This window comes from Melospiza georgiana, chromosome Z (genome assembly GCF_028018845.1).
Source record: "Melospiza georgiana isolate bMelGeo1 chromosome Z, bMelGeo1.pri, whole genome shotgun sequence".
In the NCBI taxonomy this organism is placed as follows: Eukaryota; Metazoa; Chordata; class Aves; order Passeriformes; family Passerellidae; genus Melospiza; species Melospiza georgiana.
In genome coordinates this window covers 72,956,232-72,974,964 of record NC_080465.1, presented here as the reverse complement: position 1 = coordinate 72,974,964, position 18,733 = coordinate 72,956,232, and positions in this window count along the sequence as shown.

Genomic DNA, 18,733 nt, shown 5'->3' with positions numbered 1-18,733 from the left:
AGCAATGAAGTTGGCACCCCTTGGCCGTGACTGTCCCCTCTCCTCAGTGGTCAGCCAGGGACCCCTCCATCATGGATGTCCTCTCTCCTCAGAGTTGAGTGAAGAGCCCTTTGATAGTGGCCGTCCCCTGCCCTCAGTAATGGTGGTGGGACCCCTGAGCAAAGGGCCTCTCAGTGGTGGGTGTCCACTCTCCTCAGCAATGGGTGAAGGACCCTGCCCTATTGAGATGCAGAATCTCCATGGCTGTCCCCTCTCCTCAGTGGGGAGTGAAGGACTCTGCTTGCTGATGGATAGTTAAGAAAAACATTTCTACTTGATGGCACAACTCCACTCTGGGCAGAAGTCTTTCTTCTGCTCCTCAGATGTGGCAGGAAGCATGTGGGTGCTGCTCTGTGTACGTACAGTGTACCTGGATACCAAAAAGCTTTGAACAAGGTTCTGCACCAAAAGTGACCAGGCACATGGACAGCAGACTGTAGTACATATTGCTAGATGCAAAGTGCTGCACATTTGGTGTAATCAAGGATGCACAGCATGAGGGTGAGCTTTAATCAGCTAATGAAACACATTAGAAGAGACCAGAGAGATGTGGTAATGTCAGCTCACCACTTGTCAAGAAAAAAAGTGAAGTAAGCATCAGAGATTATCAAGAAAGAAACAAAACCCAAACCAAAACAAAAAGTCCCCCCCATCCTGCTGTTGAATAAATCTTGGGTGAAAACTCCTCTCATTTTTTGCCCATGGTTTTGTTTCTCCCATCACAAAAGGGTCAGGGACAGAAACAGCATGTATGGGGGCCCCAGGGCTGTTTGGGGGCGAGAGTGATTTTCATGAAAAGAAGGAGCAAAGCAGGCATGGCTGCCCAGCCTGGTGGAGTGAATTCTGTGCCCATGGCACCCCGGCTTGTATCACACCAGAGAGCAGGGAATGAGCACTTACTATCTCCAGATAGCAGATTTACAGCACAACCAACCAGAATCATCCAGCAGAAAGTTTGAGTCCAACCAGCAAATAGTTTTTTTTCATGTGGTGAAGAAGGGAAAGGGGAAAATCCTTTCTGTCAACATGTAATTTGTGCACACACAAAAAGGTACTGGACAAGTTAGTGGGATATTGTGCCTTGCTCTGCGGCACTGCTGGAGTCCCAGCTCTGTGCCATGCCCCATAGGCTCCACACCTCTGCTAAACCAGTTTGCCCAGCTCTTTCCCAGCCCAAATCACTGGTCAACCCAACACCTTCCTTTACAAATGTGCTCAGCACAGCTGTGTGAATACATCCATATCCACAGGCTTGCCATTGCTGCAAGAAGGCTCGAGATCCATCAAGCAGTACAGAAGATCTGTCTGGGGCTGGATTTTTTCCTTTTGCTCCTTCTGGAGCAGAAGGAACGCATGCCAAAAAGTTGGCAGCTGGGGACACAAGCTACCATTGGCCATCTGGCACCACGGGCTTCTGCCTTGGGCTGTGCCAGAGATGGTCCCTCTCTTTTAGAAGGCTTTGACAGAGAACTCTGCTCCGGGAGTGACCTGCAGGTAGGATCAATGCAATTATTCTGATCCACCTCATTCCTTCCCACAGCACATAAACTGAACCATTGGATAAGAAGATATTAATTTGTCCATGCTCAAGGAAGCAGGGCTGTGGGAGGAAAGCAAACCATAAACTGTAATTCCAGGGCACTCTCCTGCTCATATCCTGTGGTTTATCTAAATGGTCTTTATCCTGAAGGGAGATGAAGAAGGCAGTTATATACAGCAGAGGAATTACAGTCTACCCTTTTTTCAGGACAAGACCCTGAGGTTTCCCACCTCACACCTGAGTTTATCAATTCTGCTTGCTTCTCCAGGGAGGACACCCTGCGCTCTCTTTGCTGCCCTGACTTTCTTGGGTTTCATTGTCCTCGCTCTCAATTCCTCTCTGAGGATGAGCATATCATATCACAGCCACTGTAACTGCACGTGTCTCCTTTCCACCTATGATCTTTTACACTTTGTCAGCTCTTTTGTAGAGATGACACTTGGCAGATGTGGACACTCAGAATGAAAGGTGACTCCATCATCAGGGCACTTGGTCTGGATGGTGCGTCCCGGGAGTGCTGGAGTTTGTAGATCACAGCCACATTCCGCGAGCCTTGCAGGCCACGCAGGGAAGGGCACAAGGGGTTTGTTGTCCTGTACAAGGTTCACAACAGTGCTATATCCTCACCAAAAGCTGTCCCCTGGGACTACCTGTCAGAATTACGTCAGGGGAGATCTGATCAGAGGGATTCAGCCCCTCTGTAAACAGCCCAGCGCTGTGTCCTTCTTTGCTGTGAGATATCTGGAAATATGCAGCACCAAACTTGTGCTCAGCTCAGCACGGATCCAGCCCGAGGCACAAAGCACTGGCGTACCAGGGAGCTTCTCCAATGCTGTGCAGCACAAGATGCACCAGTCTGAGATAGAGTGGGTGTACTTCTGGAAACACTGGCTGGTCTTGTTTTAGCTCCAGTGCTGTAGGGAGGGACGACCTCTAAATGCTTGTAAAAGGGTTTATTCTCAGGAAAAGGATGTCATTCCCAGGAAAATTAACTCATGTTAAGGAAAGGCTTGGATGTCTAGAAGAATTTTGGCACTCTGGGCCTGATTCAAAATTGTACCAGTAATCCTTTCCCACGGGATATACTAGTGAATTCCTGAGCTTATTGAGGGCTTTTTGTTTGTTACTTTTAGTGCAAAAACAGTGGACACTATTTTATCAGTGCTGCTGTTGTGCCCATTCACAATTTAGAGTTAAGTTCCCTGGATGATTTCCAAACAAAATCAGGCTGATCTATGCCACTCACTGAAGTGAATCCCAGGTAACAGCACCTGCAGTTTGTATTTCATTGCTGAGATTCGGGTAGAATTGCCTAAACAACAGTCCCTCCTTTGAGGTGATCTTAGTCTGCTTTGCAATTGCAAAAGCTGCAGGAGTGTCTCCTCACAGGTCCTCACAGGTATGTTTACTTTCACGTCCACATCTGTGCGTTTGTTGCGCCAGTGCCATCAGCTGCCTGAGCCCTACACCAACACAGTGCTTGTCTCCAGCAAATAATCAACTTCCAGTGCCTGAGGGTAGGACGACAAGGGATATTTTGAGGCAAGGACGTTAATAAGGTAGTTGCTTTCCCTTGGATGTCTAGGGTAATAGTCCCTGGTTTCAGAGTACCCCCAGCACCTGTGCTGTGGGGCTCTAGACCCAGCCTAGATGCTCCTCTGCTCTTCTCAGTGCCCAAACTGCAGGAAGCAGGTAGCCAGGGGAACAAACTGGCCTGAGAGCTCCTGGGCTTGGGCTGGCCTGAGATACATGAGCTGCTTTAAAACCATGAATTCTAGCAGCTGTAGTAGAGGTGGGTTTAAAAATACACATTCTAGTGTTTCTACACACAATTATAATGTATAATATTTACATGGTCAATGTTGCCTATTGGTTAAAAATAACTTGGATAATGGGAAGCAGAATTTTATTTTAAGAAGCTTGCTTCCAGATCTGAGTGTCAAAATACCAAAACTTCTTTAAACTGTGTGAGTCTGACTTTGGGCAGAATCTACATGGGAGCCTCTGGATCCTTATGTTCCAGATAGGAAAGCAATCTTCCTAGCAGCTGCTGGCAAGCACTGGCTATAGCGCTGTTCCAGCAGGACAAAAATGTGGAGATTTGAAACTGGCAGCACTCCCAAGAACACCAAGGTGTGCCACGATCTCTCTTTAGCAGTGAATACATCAATCTGTTTAGTTGCAGTAAACAGAACAAGAGTTTACCTATAGCTGTGTCCAAGTTAGGACTGACAATCCTTGCCTGGGCATTGAGTTTGATACCTCTCTTTAAAAAGCAGGTTTGTGGCCTCCCTCACAACCTGATGAAGCCACATGTGAAAAGCAGTGGCCATCTTCCAGCCCTGTGTTTTGCTGAACACGCTATAAAACCTCAGAGTTTATTAATCTTCTTTGAATTTTCCTTTAAAGTGAATTTGTTTGCTCCTATATGAAGGCTGCCCTTTTGGCAGCATTTATTCCTGGTATATTTATAGGCAGCAACTCTATCCCTTCTCAAACTGTGTTTTGAAAGTTTAGAATGAAGTCTGAAAGATTTTAGCTTGTCAGAGGCTAAATGCCCCTTCTACTCAGGATCTCGTTAACCCGCTGCACCTCTTCAAGGTCCAAGTTCTCTTTTCTGAATGCAGACATGTTAAATTATACATTTAACCTGCATGGAAAACCCATGTCCTGCCACATGTGGACCCATTCACAGTAAGCACACAATTAGGTGGCTCACATGCTCTTCTTTTTTTGTTTTCCTCCACCAGTTTGTACCAGGAGTTCAAATGAGCAGCTCATGACACAAGGTTCCATGACAGGTAGTCTTCACACCTCTGCTGCAACCACCTGATTTTCAGCTGCACTGCAGTGATTCCCAGTTTGTTTCATTGGGGCACTCTTCCCCCTGCTGCCCCCAGTGATAGTATTTATGAGTGTGGGTGCTAAAATCCACTTCAGTGCATTTCTTTACCATGCAGGCCTCTTTTATTTAAAGATAACTCATTGTTTTTCCCTTTTAAAATTGTTTCTTTGCATTCCTTGTCATCTTGACTATAATTAATACTTACATTTAAAATTACTTTAAAAACTTATTGAAATCCTGGTAAAGGAACCCAGAACATTTCTTTCGTCCAGAGAGTATCTAGATTGGTAAGCTAAAAAAATCATTGTAGCAAATTTGCATTCCTTTCTTTTCAATTCTTCTTCCTGCTTATTCCACAACTTTTCCTCTTCCGAAGACATCCAGATACCTTTTCTCCACTGAAATTGAGGTACCATTTTTAGTCTCTGCTGTGCCACTGCCTCTTGCTAGACACCAGACCTGTAGGCCAGCTATTGCTCTTTTCAGGTCTCAGGGTGCAGTTTTCAAGCCCTTTGAACACCTTAGATTTTAGGACACCTCTAGATTTTATTCTGGACGAAATGGCATGCCCTTACACCTGCTTTCTATTTTATCCTCTTTTTCTGTTTCCCTGTCTCACAACATGGAGGTGGATGCTTGTCTGGCTGAGGAGTCACACCTGACGCTGGATTTTCAATCCTCACACAGCTTTCCTTCCTCTCTGCTGCTCTCCGTCAAAGACTGCTAAAGACCCTTTCATGGAGCTTGGGAGTTTCCTCTGCAGGTTCTCAGCTGGGAACAATTCTCAGGTTTTCCATGCACAACTTCAGCCCCGAGTCACCACATTCTTTGTTAACATTATTAACTACTTTTATTATTGCTCAGATTCTTTGTTCATCTTCAATGTCATTCACCATAGATATACAACCACAGAGGGCTGGAGTCACCTTCTAAAATATTTAGACATTATTCAGGTCACAAATTTGAAATGTTTTTTGTGCCTAGAGAACTAAAAAATTCCATGCCACTCCTTGTTCCACGCTAAGTCCTCGTGCTCCCCGGTCCCGGTGACTTCATTAACGAGTCCCTGCAATTTATTGCTCAAAGTTCTGTCCTTGAAATTAAGTATCATAATTGTAAACATTTGTAACCTTTTACTTGCTGCAATGAAACTCTTATCAGGGGATATAAGGTTATTTTCTGTAACCAGCCTGCATACAATAATTTCCACGCACATAAGAAACAGTGTTAATGACCACCCGCTCAGGACCGGTCCCTGGATGATTAAATTGAGCAAGCCCTGCTGGTGGCAAGCGCTTCAGAGCAAACTCTGAGTTGTGTTATGGTCACAGGAAGCTACCAAGCTACTCCCCCGCTGAGAACTGGCATTAGAGAAAGAGAAACAGTGTCTCAATGAATAAGAAATTAGCCGAGTTGAGGATCTTGCCTGTAACTTACAGAAAATTGTGAAATGCTTTCTGGTGAAATTTCCCCAGCGCTGTAAACTCTATACCCTAGAAACCATACACATTTTCGCTGCCTAGGAGATACTTGGTGCTGGTTAGGACTACTCAGACAGGTCACTGGCATTGTGGATCACTGTGTGGTGTACTGCATGATGACTTTTTCTTCCTTAAGAGCTTCTCCAAAAAGGAGAATCGAGTAGCAAAGCCTCTGCTGGGGCCATAAGACTGCAATACAAACACACAAAGAAAGGGGAATTTGTGGAAGAGCCGTTCAAAAATTCACTTTCAACAACTGTTACAGTGTCTTATTGACCTAAAGCAGTTAAAATAAAATAAAAGGTACCTGGGATGGAAGATCCCAGTGGCTGGTTGGAGACTTAAGAGCTGCAAAAAGAGTCGCCAGACCATTCTGCCAGGCATCACCTTACCCAATCACCCTGGCACCCAGCCTGGCAGCTTGCACATGATCCAGTGTTCACTTCTGGGAAATACATAGCCAGAACTCATAAACCTTCAGGGGATTTAGGATTTTTCTTAGAACTCTCCTCCAATGGATGTTGAAATTACACACTCTGTACTTGTTTTTCATTTATCTGATTAACACAATGCTGTTGCTTCTCATTCTGCTGTGTGGCCAGTCCAGGATTCTGAGCTGTCCCTGTGTGTTTTCCCACACGTCACTTGAAGTACCCCTCAATAGCCACCTTGATAAATTAATTTTAAAAAGCTCTTTTAATTAATATCTGGAGGACCCTTTTCCAGCCTCAACGTCCATAATTTTTTCCTATGAGTTCTCCAATTTTCCATCAAAATTATTTCAATGATGTGGACACCAGAATAGGACACTTTACATGAGCCACAGCCTCACCAAAACTGCTTATGGAAGAGGAATCCCTTTCCTGTTCCCACATACTAATCCAAGATCCAGGTTGGAAGGTGTCCTTGCCCAGGGCAGGAGGATTAGAACAAGATGATCTTTGAGGTCCCTTCCAACCAAAACTATTCTGTGATTCATTGCAATTCATCCTTGTCTGGAAAAGGATTAGCTCCTTCTGGCACAGTATCCTGGTAGGAATTCATACCACTCTGTTTTGTACACAATACTATTTTCTAACATCTGGATTTCTAAGGAAAAACCCTGTATTTCCTAAGCCTGCCCTGCTCCTTGTCCTCATGCATGGCTTTCACGTGCCATGATTTTGAAGAGATCAAAATCATGTCACTCAGGCTTCACAGTAAATCCTCAGTTTGAGCACAGTTGGGATTTTGCCAGAGGGCCCTGGTGTTTACCTCCAGACTAGAGATTGCCCCCATACAGAGCCAGTATCATCAGAACTCCTGACAGTGATCCCAGCAGGTTGTTTAGCAGCAGGAGAGAACTGCTCTGCTCTCAGACATCCTCAGGAGCTCAGCTGTGGGGTTCACACGCCCTGAGCATCTCTGACACTGCTTGTGTGGAAGCCCACAGACAGAAAACATGTCTCTTTAACACGTAGCAGGATATCCCAGGGCCAGGGCACGTCAATGCACTCTTTCACCACTGTTCTTAAGAATCATCCTTGTCACAGATGAGCTGGCAGAATAGGCTGAGGAAAAGGAAGTCAGATTCACAAATGACTCTTGCAGGGTTGTGACAGAGGAGAGGAGACCCAGAAAGACACATGGAAATCGTGAGGCTCTGGCATATGCCAGAGAGAGGCCCCCAGGGCAGTACAGCCCAGCAGAGCACAGCTCATCCCCCGGGGATGCTGCAGCCTGCTGTGCCTCAGTGCCAGCTGCACACACACAGCCACGGGGCAGGGACTGCCCCTTTCACACAGGGGCGCTGCTCAGATGCAGGGGGTTGCAGCACACAAATAGAAGGGGTTTTATTCATGGCCACTTGGCTTATGACAATCGAACAGGTCTTAAGTCTCCTCAGCAGCTGTCAGCCTTTATCTTCCACAGCTGCACACAGGGGCCAGGCCCTGCTGCACACAGTGACAAGGAGCAGAGGAGTGTCAGGCGGGGATCTCAGGAGGGACGTGCAGCCAGAGCTTCCACTGGCAGGGCTTGCAGCCACGTGATGGCTACAGAGCAAAGCTCACACCCGTGACTGCTGCACAATAGTGCAAACATAAAAGACCTGTATATCAAACAAGTCAAACAGCTCTTCACAGCGGGGCACAGCATGTTCTTCATCACAATGGGATGAAACTTTAATCACCTTGCCAGACTCAGGGATGAAGAAAAGGTGGAGGTGAGCCTGCTTGTCACAGCCAGAATGCCTTGTTTTCAACCATGCAACCCCGTCTGGGCACCACGGGTCTGCTGTGCACATCTGTGGCCAATATCCATGCACACATCAGCTGGAAACAAAATCACCATGGAGAAGAGCTGGGAAAGAGTCCTGGCTGGGAAGCAGCCTCAGAGCCAGCCTCGCCTCCTGAGCAGACACTAAAGCTGCTGCATGACAGACACAGATGTGAGGCACCATCACAGAAACAAATTTTTTAGAACAGGAGCAGTACAGCCAAAACATGGTCTCTTGGACTGAAAGGCCCAGTACCCTCATCCCCTCTTAAATCCATTTGAGACTTCATAAACCCTAAGCCAGACCTGGCAAAGCCTCTATTGTAGCCTTGTACCACTATAGAATTATAAAATAATTTAGGTTGGAAAAGATCTCTAAGACTATTGAGTCCAGCCATTAACCCAACACTGACAGATCCACGACTAACCCACATCCTCAGGTGCCAACATTTACATGGCTTTTGCACTTCTGGGGACAGCAATTCCACCACTAACCTGGGCAGTCTCATCTAATGCTTGATCACCCTTTCAATTAAGACATTTTTCTAAATATCCAGTTTATAACTTCCCCAGTGCAACTTGAAGCCATTTCCTCTTGTCCTATAAACTTTTCCTTCCATAGGAAGGAAGGAAAGATCCCAGTTCTGTCTTGCCTGGTTTCTGTCTGCTGCTGACTTCCGGCTCATGGCAGTGCTCCACCTATAAGTGACAGAGCATTTTAGGAGACAGGCCAGCCCAGGGCCTTGAGACCAGAGGGGCCTGGGAAACCCAGCCCCCCCAGCCTGAAGGCTGTGAGCGATGTCTGCTGGGAACAGAGTGAACAGCCCAGCACCTCTCGGGTGAAGCCTTTGGGGAGCCAGCAGGACTGCGCTGCCAGACTATGTCTGCATCAGATGCATGACACTGGGGCACTGTTTTAATTTAAAATGGATTAGGCTTTGTTTTCTTTTTAGCACAATAACATTGCACGCATTGTTGGGCGATAAAACCCACAGATAGCTCTGCCAGCAGGGTGTTGGGGCGGACGTGATCGGCAGCACAGTCTGAGCTGAGTGAAGAGTGTGGGGAAAGCCTATGGAAATGTGCTGCTGCCAGGTCCTGGGGAGGTCCTTGCACAGCTGCTGAAGGGCCCCTACCTCAAAGAAGGCAGAAGGTCAGCCCAGAATTTGGATAGCAGCTGGAGCAGGACATGGATGAGGGGCAGCAGGGACATGTGTGAGCCTTATTGTCCCTCTTGCTCACAGCTGGGCTAGGGGATGGTGCTGATGACTCCTGGCAGGACACTGTGAAAAGGAGACAAGGATGTCTCAATTCACCACAGCATCTCTTAGTTATCTGTTGTTTTTCCCAATCTGGTTCTGCCTCTCCCTGCATGCTGCTCTCCTGTTTTTCCTGGGCTTAAGCTCTGCATTGAGCTCTGGAGCAAGAGGGGAGCATGATGAAGGTGCACTGGCAAAGTAATTTTGTTCCCTGGGTTTCTTGGCAGGACCTTGGTATCACATGCACCAGGTTCCTTCACTACCTTAATCCACGCCTTTGGCTGGCAGCAGCACCAGGCTAAGTAAGGGGTGTTATCCAGCAGTCCTGCCCTTGAGCTGCAGGAAGCACTCCTACAGCACGAGGCCTTTGAGGTGTCTCAGGGCCAAGCAGCTCAGTCTGGGGACATCTACCCATAGCCCGCTGTGGTGTTACAGATCAGCTATAATTTTTGCCTCCTACAGAAATAGAGGATTCCCTAACAAATCTTTCTAGAGCCTCAACAGCTCATCAAACCAGTGCTACCAAGCAAACTTGCCTTTGCAGGTTTCTGACCCAGTTGTTCCTGAACCTCCTCTTCACTCACATTTGCTCTTGACATGTGTGATGCCTAAGGAAGGTGATGCAGGCAGCAAAATGCAGCAGGAGTGTTCCCAAGATGTTCATCTAGCAGCTGGGGACCTGACCCCATGCAGCCTTCTGCACAACATTCTCCCAGTACTTTTTTGCCTGAAACTCTTCATAACCTCTCATGGCTTTTTTTAGCATCAGTTTTGCTGCTGACGTGCTCCAGACCAGGCAACCCTTGGTTCAGATGCTAACAGAAGGCACCAGGCTCTCCTGGGATCATTTGTCACGGCTACAGGGACTGCTGGGTCTGAGAGGGGCAAACATTTTAGCAGGGCCTGTTGTGATGGGACAGGGGGCAATGGTGTAAAACTGAAAAAGGGTCAATTTAGATTAAATATGAGGAAGAAGTTTCTAACAATGAGGGTGCTGGCACAAGTTGCCCAGAGAAGCTGTGGCTGCCCCACCCCAGGCACTACTCAAGATCAGGCTGGCTGGGGCTTTGGGCAACCTGGTCTTGGTTGGAAGGCATCACTGCCCATGGCAGAGATGACCTCAATTATGTTCTTTTCAATTTAATCTATCCTGTGATTCTTTGAACTCCTGTGGATGTGCTGTGGGTTGGGCTCAGAGCGTGCTGCAACATAATACCTATACATACTATCTATGTACTTAGTGCAACCATTGCTGCTGCCTCAGGCAGGAGTGCAAGACCTCAGGGCAGCATGAGAAAACCTCTAGCTCTGCGTGACACCAGTGCCCATCTGCCCTGGCCTGCCAGGAAAGTGGAGAAGCCCAAACCAGCCAGACCACAAGTCCCTGCAGGCGCTCCCAGCAGAGAGAGGAGCCAGCAGGCAGCCTCCTCCAGGGAGCAGGAGCAGGGCAGGTGTTCTGAACAGAGCAGGAAACAAGAACCAATTCCTATTGCTGCCCCAGTGATGCCAGGACAGACCAGAGCCACCAGGAAGGGACACTGTCCCCAAGTGGGGGGCAGCCCCAGGCAATTTGCAGAGGCTGATGCACCACCAAAGTCTCAAGTGGATGGTCTGAGAAGACAGAAAATGAGGTGGGATGAACCAAGTGCTGGCAGCAAAGCCAACACACCCCCAGAGTCCACCTGGCTGGAGGCCTTGCATGATGTGAGGACTGCATGAAAGCCTCCCCCTGGGCCACCACAGACTTCTGGCCAAGTGGTTCTGTGGTCTCTTGTGAACTTGATACACCATGAATGGACAAGTTCTTTCGTAGCTGCAGTTTAATTAGGCCTTCATGTTACACAGAGACTCCTCTCTAACAGGTATAATTACAACAGGAATGCAGAGAGTACAGTTTTGGTTCCATCAGACGCAGATAATTTCCCCATCCCGCATAGTCTTGCAGCATATTATTTGTCTGACACATAAGATCCCATTTTCTTAAAAGGGGAAAAAGAGTCAGCAAAACACTTAGCAATAACAAATTAAGTGTCATTAAGTTGGGTAATCACAGGGCTGTGACTTACTGCCCCGATTTATCTACCTCTTCCTGCAGAAGCACTTCTCAGCACTGTATCCACTCCTGCTGCTAAAGGACTCAAGAGCAATGAAGATCCTTTGCATTTGATCTGGACTGACATTCTTCTATCCAAAAAGCTCCATGTTTCACCTCCTGTGAGGATGACATAGACAGGACTCTGCCGAGTCAAAGCTCATGCTTTGACTTAAAGACAAAAGACCAGCTACCAAAGAAAAGCTCTGCAAAGAGTAGATTCTCCTCTCCTACACAAGCCCAGCTAGACCAACCATCTCCTTTGGCAGCAGTCCCACAGGAAGGGATAGAGTTTACATAAATGAGGCAAAAGAAGAGCAACTGGGCAGTTTTGGGCTGAGAGAGGCAGGGAAGGACTCATTCAAGTACAAATTGACCATGCACAGAGTGTACCAAGCCAGTGTGAAGAAAACCAATGAGAAGGTAACATTGGACAAAGATGTTAATCACCAAAACTGTTGAAAGACCACAGAAAAATGTGATAATTTAAAATATATACATATATTTAATACATATGTGAGAAGAGGAAGTAGAAAAGCTTCACATCATGCTGAGTTTGCCCAGTGCAGGCAGAAAACAACAGGTGTTTATTACAAAACCTGAACAACTGCAAAGTCATCTGCACATGCTGCAGGGAAACCTGGGCCATTTATTATTAAACAGCAAAGCAGCCTATTTCTCTAACTTTATCTTCTAAAGAGGACAAAAATCTGTCAGAGAAAAACTGGACATGGCAACCCCCAGCAAAAAATCCAAGGAACTCCTACCCCAGAGTTTGGAGTCCCATGCTCCCTGTGACTCCTTGTGTTGCTCTCCTTGCTCTGGTGCCCGTGGCAAGGCTGATGCCCAGAGACAGCCATGGGGCCCACGGAGTGCCCAGCCCTGTGGAGACCTGGCCCCTGCCCCCTGCAGCAGGACCAGGAGGGGATAACAGGATCAAAACAGCAGTAACAAGCTCTGGGAACTTGTCAGGCAAATGTGTTTTTAACCAAATCCCAAATGAGCCGCTGAAGGGAAGCATTAGTGCTGTCACGTGGAGCACATGATTTTGGAATTCATTAAGCCTTTGGTGCAGAGTTAGCAGTGCTGTCCCCTGCCCCAGCCATCAGCCATCTGGCTGAAAAGCAGCCAGGTTTCCCTCACCCCAGAACAGAGGAATGGCCTGTGCCTGCAGCAGAGCACAGGGGCTACACAGAGTTAGAGCATGCATGCACTGGACAAGCTGATTGCACTGATCCTGAGGAAAAATGGCACCTCTTCTTGGAGCCCTCAGCAGAAACATGCCTCTCCCCACGCCCTGAGATGCTTCCTCAAAGAAATCAGATGATTCCAGAGAATCTCCATTTCTTCTGTTGCTAAGACAGTTTAGAGAGGAATGAAAGATTTAGTTAAGGAGAAGTGGAACTAGGGATAGAGGTCCTGCATTTAGATACTGAGAACTAGAACAGACACACCCAAAATTGGATGAAATCAGAAGAGAACTGCAGGTGAAAGCTAAAGGCAAATGTTGCTGAATGTTGTTGGCTACAGCACAGGGTTATGTTTTTCCAGCTCTATCTTGAATACAAAGTCCCCTCCGAAACTCCAACTCTCCCTTGTTTGAGGACAGTTTGTAAATTAACCTTGCTGTGGATGTGAAGACACAGAGGTAGCTCCAGGCTGATGTGAGCAGTGTGGTGCAGAGCTGCCTTGGAGCTGGAGCAGCCCCCATGATAACAACCCCTGCCCCAGCTCTGACATCAGAGAGCACTGTGGGCACCCCAAGCCAGCTCTGAGGAAATGTCTTGTGTTGGGGATACTGTGCTGTGGATCAACAGTGACAATCCAGGCTGGTTTCTACAGAAGCATTTCTCAGTCTTGCACTGGGAAATATTTTCCATTATCTAACTCGTCAGGATTGGAGTCCATTCCCCCTCAGTCTTCATCCAGCAGCAAACTCATAAGCATACAGAGACACAAGCTATCTCTTACAGCCTTAAGATGGGATGATAACTGCCTGTTCCCAGCTGGGACCTGCCTGAAGTCATGGCCTCAGTTCCTCCAGGGATGCCACCTCATTGTCCCTGAGCTGTGCAGAGCTCCTGGGGTACCTGTCACTGTCCTCTGCTCTCCTCCCAGCACAGTGCACGCAGCATGGTGAGGCTGGGGCACTCTCAGCTCAGCAGGCCCTCAGCTGTGCTGCTGCTGTCATTCCAGCCAGTGTTTGGTGAGACTGTGCCTCTGGCAGGGACTGAGCAGCTCAGCAGACGCCTGCCAGACCAGCCACAGCAGGGCTCAGTTGCTGGCAGACACCTCCAAAGCACAAAAGCAGCAGGAGAAACACTTTGAAACTCTTGCAGGTCTCCTGACACTGTGGTGTTTCTTACTAATTTTCCAACATCCTAATTTGTCAAATGTTTTTGCTTGACTGGAAGCCAAGCACAGCTTTGGGAACAAAACCTGTGGTACGCAGGGGGTTTCCCTGGCTGTCAGCTGCCAGCATCTGTGATACAAAGAGCTGAGGCCAGACACAGTAAGCAAACTCAATGCACAGACCAAAACACAAGCTGAAAATCTTTTAGCCTGCCCTGCCCTGACCAGAGCAGCTGTGAGCCTCAGATGCTCTGTGCTTCCTACAGAGATTCTGCTGGAAAAATGCAGCATTCCCAACATGTGATGAGAGCAAAAAATGCCCAAAGCCTCATGCAAGTGTGAATGTAGCACAGGAGGGGCTGAAGACTTACCAAAACTTTGCTGCTGGACTCAGGTCCATGGTGCTGCATGGGGCGTTAATTCTGCACCTTCTCTGCATGCTTTGTAACATCACAGAATGGTTTGGGTTGGAAGGGGCACTAAGACAATTTATTTCCAATCCCCTGCCATGGGCAGGGACACATTCCACTATCTCAGGTTGCTCAGAGCCCCATCCAGGTAGCCTTCAACACCTGCAAGGATGGAGCACCCACAGCTTCTCTGGGCCACTTGTGCCAGTGCCTCACCACCCTCACAGTAAAGAATTTCTTTCTAATACCCAGTCCAAGTGTATGCTCTTTCCTCTAAAGCCCATTTTCCTTAGTATTATCATTACATGCCCTTGTGAAATGTTCTCCATGTTCCAGCCTCCTCCAAACTGGCTCTAAAAGAGTTCAGGATGAAACTACTGAAATCTGGAATGGCAAAAGTGTGGCTGATAGGATTTTGTAATGGGTTTCCAGGAAACTCCAAATTCTGAAAATTTAAATCAGCATGTAAAAGAGAAAATGAGACATGTAGGAAGAGACAACTCATGCTTTTGAGGATATTTCAACACTTTCAGCAATTCTCTGAAGAAGAGTAACCACAACAAATGAAATGGAAAAACCGTAACAGTCTGTTAGAGTGATAAGCTGAAAACTAAATAAAACCGACAAATCCCAAACCACCAAACCATTACAAATGAAAAAAAAACATTTTCACCCTGGAAGCTTGCCATAAATAGTATAACAGAGGTGTGAAAGACCATTCAGAGAAGGTAGAGGCCCAGCCAAAAGCAAAATGAGTAATCCACACCAACAAGGAATGAAGGGAAATTTCCATCCTACAATCTCCTTGTGTAGGGACAGATGACTCAAGTGAAAGCAGTTAGCAGGGTATGTTTAAAAACAAATTGATAACACAAACAGTAAATGATACAAATGACATTTATCCAAGAGCTCTGGAGGAATTCCAACAGAGTGCCATGAAATAGCATCCATGGGCACACAGAGAAATGGGATTAAAGGGGAAGAAAGAATCCACTCTAGCAGAAGAAAGTCATGTCTCACTCTTTAAAGGAGTGAGGAATCCAGTTTAACTAATGTAGCTGTACAGATGGATGTTACTGGGTGCCCAAAACATTTTCAGAAAGATCCCTCACTAAGTGTCCTTAATTGCTCTCCTCCAAATCATGCTTATTCCCATGGTTAAGAGCAAGGCAGAAGATAATGAATGGAAAATGGTCAGCGTTTAAAATGGAACACACCAGTGTGTCCCACCAGGATCTGTGCTACGGCTTGTGATTTTTGATGCATTCATAAATGAATGGTCTGTGTGTGAGCAGTGAGGGGGAAAAGTTTGATGGTGAGGCTGAAGAATGCAGTGTAGTGAAAATGAGTAAAATCTCAGAATGAAAGCTAGGGGATAAAATGACAAATTAAATAATAAAATAAAATGACAAATTAAAGTGTGGGTAAGTGTAATTTACAAGGAGAAGCTCTAACTGTGCAAAGGTGCTCAGACCAGTTATCCCCAGCTGGGAAAGTGGCCTGGGGATCAGTTACAGGTTTTCTCTGTTCCTTCTCAGAGAAGAGACAGTGGAATTAAGAAGTGGAAAACTGGAAAGGGAAATGATGACTTGTTTTGTTTTACAGTATAGGGGAAAAAAAAGCATATTAATTAAGTAATGACATAGCAGGCTGAAGCAAATTAAAGTACCTTTTCACTATGTATTGAGGAGTCTCCCTCACTGGAGATATTCAAGAACCATCTGGACTTAATCCTCTGTAAAGTGCTCTAGGATGTCACTGCTTGAACAGGAAGGTTGGATCAAATGTGGTCCTTTCCAATCTTACTCACTTTGTGACTCTGTAAGTCTCAGGAATTAATTAACTGGGATTTCTGGGATGCAAAACAATGCAGAATGGATCAAAGGCAACCAGATTCTCTTATGGAAGAACAGCCCAGCAAGGACCACTAGGCAAAATGATGCTTTGGTCAGAATAAGATTAAGCAGTTTAATCTTGATTAAAGATTGGTGAAAATGTGGTTTTCACCAATGTGGTGTGGAGAAAGTATGGCTTTATACTTACTCTGCTCCTCCATCTGCTCCAACCACAGCCCACTGGCCACTTTCACAGCCAGAATCTGGTGCAGGTTTGTCCCCTAAATCTCACAGTGGTTTCTGTGCTCTTGTGGTGCACCAGGTGGAGAAAGCTGATACGCAAAGCCCTTGTCAAAAAGCCAGTCCTAAATACAGCAAAGTCACATATGCGAGAACTCAGTACGGATAACAAAGTCAGCTACAAGACAGGAAATTACTGTATCGCAAGAGATGCTGTCACAACACTCCATGGTGACATGACACAGGCTGGAGTGACTCCATGGTGACTTAGCACAGGCTGGAGTGAAGCTAAGGGTAGTGTGGAGTAGCCCTTGTCTGGGCTGAAGGCCAAATCAGTCTTTAAGACACATTTGGGGAAGGAAACACGTCAACATACTCTATAAAGTTGCCGAGGAAGAAAGCAGGCAACACGAAGGCTGCCTTCATGAAAAGAGTGTAAGTGCCATATCAGTGCTTGGGTTACAAGCACTCCTAAATTCCTAAAACTTACATCAGAGAGGATGGCCAGACTGAGGAGCGGAGGAGAAAAAACAGAACTGTGAAAAAGGGGAACAGAAAAGGTTGAGAATGGAAGGAGAGTGAAAATTCTGTTACAGCCAGCCTGGTGGAGAGCTGCTGGCCAGATACCTCAAGGGCCAAAGGTGAGACAGTTTTAGTTTGGACAGGACAAAACTAACCTGGAGTAGACCTCAGTCCAGAGGTGATTGACTAAAAGCTCTGCAGCCAAGATCATTCAAATGCAAAGGATAGAAGGAGGTAACAAAGGGGCACAAAACCCTTCTGCAAAAACAAGAAAGCAGGTTAGAGAAGCTCTCTAAAGGATGATATGAAACACTAGTTATAGAGGAGGAGTGTAGGGGGATGACTATTAAGGCCCAGGTTATGAAATAAAATTAATCCCAAGCCTTCAGGCTCAGAGAAGCACTTCCAGTTCTCACTCCTGTGGATTGCAAATCCTTCTTGCTGCTCTTCCCATCTTCCTGTGTCCTGGCTCTTCCCAGCTCCCCACACCTGTGTTTCTGTTCCTATCCTTCCTCTCAGAGTCAGCTTAACTTCCATGGGAAATGAAATGCAGCGCTCAAGGGATCCACAGGCTGCCTGACCCTCTTCTGAGTGCTGCCCTGCTCACTCAGCCCAGTAAAGCCTGGTATTTGCACTCTCTGTGGGACAGCAAATGCATAAATCCTATAAATGTATAAATACATTTCATCACACACTAGCTGAACTATAGCATGATGTATCATGAAAGGTCTTCCCACCCTGGCTTACACGATTCATTCTTTGCTTTTTTCTGAGACACAGCTTTCCAAGTGCCACGAGGTAAGATGCTGCTGTAGGAAATGAGGTAGGGCTGCTTCTGTACCTGCTGCTCTTCAATGAATAATTGGATTGTAGAATCACAGAAAGGCCTGGGTTGGAAGGGACCATAAAAATCATCTTGTTCCAACTCCCTGCCATAGATTGGGACACATTCCACTAGATCAGGTTGCCCATCTAGTCCAGCCTTCAACACTTTCAGAGACAGGGTATCTACAGCCTCTCTGGGAAAACTATTTCAGTGCCTCAACCACCCTCACAGCAAATGATTTCTTCCTGATATCTGATTTAAACCCACCCTCTGTCAGTTAGAGGACACTGCCTCTTGTCCTATCAATACAGCCTCTTGTAAAATGTCTTCCTCCAGCTCCCTTGTAACCCCTTTAGGTACTGGAAGATGTTATAAAGTCTCCCCAGATCCTCTTCTTTTCCAGGCTGAGCAACCCTGACCGTCACAGCTTGTCTTCATAGGACAGGTCATCTTCAGTGAGAAGATGAAATTAATTCTTAGCTTTCCCACAGTGCTGACTTTGGCCATGAGCTGGGGACACGCAGGCAAAGACCACAGTAGAGATACCAAATCTGCATTTTATTCTTCAGCAGCCTATTGTATTCCCAGCTCTTCCTCCAGTTTTTCCCAGCTGCTGGCACACATTTGGGCCCATGACAGCCCAGCACTAGCCACACTGCTCTCCAGAAGCTTGGCTAGACTTTGTGTGTAGGCAGGGCACTGGCTGTTTGCTAATGACTCTGCAAACCAGAGCACTGCAGAAGTTATGCCAATGTCTCCTGTGTTGCATAACCTCCTCTGACCAGCAGCTTCTCACCCTCTTTTCCCTTGGTTCCCTCCTGCCTTGTCACAGAAAAAGCAGAAGTAACAGATGTGGGAGAGACTTGACCTGCCAACACAGGTGTGCTGCCTGGGTCTGTGCCAGGCTCCTGGCTGCACACCCTGTGATTCAACTTGCACCCATTGCAACAGAGGCAACAGCAATCTGTGATTGATCTGCTCTGCTCTGGGGAAGCTTGCCAGATATGCCATGGAGATCTACCAGGGAGTCATCCTT